Source organism: Elephantulus edwardii, unplaced genomic scaffold (genome assembly GCF_000299155.1).
Source record: "Elephantulus edwardii isolate Elephantulus edwardi_28Jun2011 unplaced genomic scaffold, EleEdw1.0 scaffold00238, whole genome shotgun sequence".
NCBI lineage: Eukaryota > Metazoa > Chordata > Mammalia > Macroscelidea > Macroscelididae > Elephantulus > Elephantulus edwardii.
In genome coordinates this window covers 4393256-4397454 of record NW_006399988.1, presented here as the reverse complement: position 1 = coordinate 4397454, position 4199 = coordinate 4393256, and positions in this window count along the sequence as shown.

Genomic DNA, 4199 nt, shown 5'->3' with positions numbered 1-4199 from the left:
AGCTTCTCTAGCCATTCGTTTGTTGATGGGCACTTAGGTTGTTTCCAACTCCTTGCTATTGTGAACAAAGCTGCAATAAACATGGGTGTGCACAGATTTCACTTTAAAAATCATCATAAAGGATGCAGGTCAGAATATAATGCTTAAAGGGTCAATAGAAAAAGAGGACACAACCATAATAAATACCTATGTAACAAATTATAGAGTTACAAAAGATACAAAACAAACATTAACAGAACTGAAAAGAGAAATAGACAATACCACATTAGTAGTCAGATGAAGAAGGTCAGTATATAATACTTAAAGGGTCAATAGAAAAAAAGGACACAACCATAATAAATATCTTTGCAGCAAATTATAGAATTGCAAAAGATACAAAACAAACATTAACGGAACTGAAAAGAAAAATAGACAACACCACATTAGTAGTAATTGTTGTTGTCAGGTGCTGTCTAGTTGAATATGACACATAGCAACCTCAAAAAGACCTGGATCTGTTTTATCTTGTGCCATCCTCACACATCCTGGCACACAAAAGTCCACTGCAGCAGACACCATGGCAATCCACCCAGTCAAGGGTCTTCTTCTCCTTCACTGACCCTTCAACCTTCCTAGCATCATGTCCTTCTCCAAAGAATAGACCCTCATAGCAACATGCCCAAAGTATGTGAGGTGATTCATCGTTCTTGCCTTCAAAGAGCACTCCACCTACATTCTCTCAAAGACATATCTGTTTGTTCTTTAGGCCGTCTGCAGGATGTTCATGCTCTTTTCCAACACTAAAACTCAAAGGCTTCAATTTTTCTCCTGTCATCCTTATTCACTGTCAAGCTCTCAAATGCATAGCAAGTGATCAGAAATAGTATGGCCTGAATCAGATGCACTGTAGTTCTCAAACTGACATTATTTCTCCTCAGTAATTGGGAGAGATCCTTAACTGGCGATTTTCCTAGTGTAATGTATCCTTATTTCCTGACTACTGGTACCAATGGTGTTAATTGTGGATCCACGAAAGATGAAGTCACAGTAAGTAGTAAGGGACTTCAATACATCAATCTCAAGAAAAGATGTAACTACAAGAAATAAACTCAACAAAGTTGATGAAGAATTAAGCCACACAATAAGCCAACTCAGTCTTGTAGATATAAACAAGTTATGCACTCCAGAAAAAGCTCAGTAAACTTTATTCTCCAATGTGCATGGAACATTCTACAGAATAGGTCACATTTTAGATCACAAGGCAAGCATCAATAAATTTTAAAACATAGAAATACTACAATGCATCTTCTCAGAACACAATGCTGAAAAATTAGAAATTAATAATAGGAGGATAAAGGAGAAAAACAACCCCTATATTTGTAAGCTGAACAACACCATCCCTGAATACGAGTAATATAAGAAATAAGAAATAAAATTAAAGTTTCTTGAAAAAAATGACAATGAAAACACAATTTACCTTAACTTCTGTGAAATAGCCAACACAGTATTTAGAGGTCAATTTATAGCAATAAGCAAACACATTAAAAAGGAAGGAAAAACAATAATTGATTCTTTAACTCAAAATCTCCAACCAGTTGAAATACCAAACAAAACAGCAAGAAAACTTGACACCCACTTACAAAAATGAAATTATAAAAATTAGGGGAGAAGTAAATGTAACAAAATAAAGAACAATTGAAACCATCAACAAGACCAGAAGTTGGTTCTTCAAAAAAGGAAAATAAAATGAATGAACCACTAACAAAACTAACAAAGGAAAAGAAAGAAAAGATACAAATAATTTGATTAAGAGATGCAAAGGGCAAAGTCACACCAAAACTAACTAAAATAAAAAGGTTAACAATGGAATATTATTAAAAACTATACTCAAACAAATATGAAAACCTAGAGGAAATGGCCAAATACTTAGAAACTCACCAACCTAACCTGACATGGACTGAAGAACACCTGAAAAGATGCATTAAAAAAAAAGAGATTGAATAGGTAATAAAACAACTTCCAACCATAAAAAAGGTCTAAACCAGATGGTTTTAGTACTGAATTTTATTGAACATTCAGAGAAGAACTGTCACCAATTCTACATAAAGTATTTCAGAAAATAGAAAAAAAAGATGGAATTCTTTCAGACTCATTCTATGAAACAAACATATCCTTAATACCAAATTCAGTAAAGACACTACCAACAGAGATTACTATAGGACAATATTTCTCATGAACATAAATGCAAAAACCCTTAATAAAATGTTGACCAATAGAATCCAACAATACATAAAAAAATATTTCACCATGAACAAGTGGGATTCATACCAAGTATGTAAGGATGGTTCAACATTAAGAAAATCACATTAACACAGCAAAGAACAAGAATCATGTGACCTTATCAGTTGAGGCAGAAAAGGCATGTGACAAAGTCCAATACCGTTGCCTGATTAAAACACTCAGCAAAATGGGAATAGAAGGATTTTCCTCAATATAGTAAAAATTATATACACAAAACCAAGAGCCAACATAATTCTCAATGGAGACAGATTAAAGGCATTCCCTTTGAGAACAGGAATTAGACAAGGATGCCCATTATCACCTCTCCTATTCAATATTGTATTGGAAGTCTTAGCAATAGCAATAAGACAAGAAAAGGAAATCAGAGGTATCCAAATTGGCAAGGAGGAGGTAAAATTATCTCTATATGCAGATGATATGATAGTATACATAGAAAACCCTAAAGACTCAGTTAGAAAATTGCTGCACCTAGTCAACCAACCCAGCAAAGTGGCAGGATACAAGATCAACATACAAAAATCAACTGGATTTCTCTACAGTGACAAAGAGAATACAGAACTGGAGTTAAGAAAAACAATACCCATTACAATAGCTAACCACAAGATTAAACATTTGAGAATAAATCTAACTAGAAACACAAATGACTTTTCAAGAAAATTATAAAAATGTACTATAAGAAACAAGACTGTAAGACTAGATGCTATGAAAATGGCAATTCTACCAAAGAAAATCATGCAACCCCAATATAAATACCAATTCCATTCATCAACAAATTGGAAAAAGACAATTTCCAGTTTCATCTAGAATAGAAAGATGCCCAAATAAGCAAACCACTCCTTAAAAGTGGAACAAGGTATGAGGCAGCTCACTCCCTGATCTCAAATCCTATTACCCAGCCATTGTAGATAAGACAGAGTGGAACTGATACAGTGACAGACACATAGATCGATGGAATAGAATTGAAAACACAGAAATCAGCACAACTACCTATGATCAAATAATTTTTTACAAGGAGATGGAATAAGTTAAGTGGGGAAATGAAAACCTGTTTAACAAATGGTGTTGGCAAAATTGAAAAACTATCTGTAGAAAACTCAAGCAAGATCTACACCTAATACTATATAAAAAAAACCAACTTAAAGTGGATCAAGGACCTAGGATTAAAACCAAAGACACAAACATCATCAGAGAAAAGTATGGAAGAACTATAGAAGTCCAAATCTACAATATGAACAGTCTTTCAAGCATCTTCAAAGACCTACAATCAGGAAAGAATAAAATAGATAAATGGGAATTTCAAAGCATTAAATCCCTATGCAGATCAAATAACTTCCCCAATAGGGTAGAAAGGAAACCCATTGACTCGGGAGGAACATTTGGTAATGACATATCTGATAAAGGATTCATATCTACAATGTATAGAGTACTCTAGCACCTCAACAAGAAAAAGGTAAATTATCCAATCACAAAATGAGCACAGGATATGGATAGATACTCCACCAAAGAAGACATCCAGATAGCAAACAAATGAAGAAATGTAAAAAAATCCATAGCTATTGGAGAGATGCAAATCAGAATAATTATGAGATATCCTCTCTTCCCAGTAACAATAGCAAACTTCAACAAAGAGAAAATAACAAACGCTGGTGAGGTTTTGGAAAGATTGGAACCTTCATTCACTGCTGGTGGGAGTATAAAATGATATAGTCACTATGGAGGCACAGAGGCATTTTCTCCAGCATTTGAAAATATAAAGATCACTGCACATCCAAAAACTTCTCCAACAGGGTAAAAAGGGAGGCCACTGACTGGGAAAAAGTATTCGGTAATAACATATCAGATAAAGGACTTATATCCAGAATTTATGAAATACTTGAGCACCACAACAAGATAAAGGTAAAGAATCCAATAGAAAAACA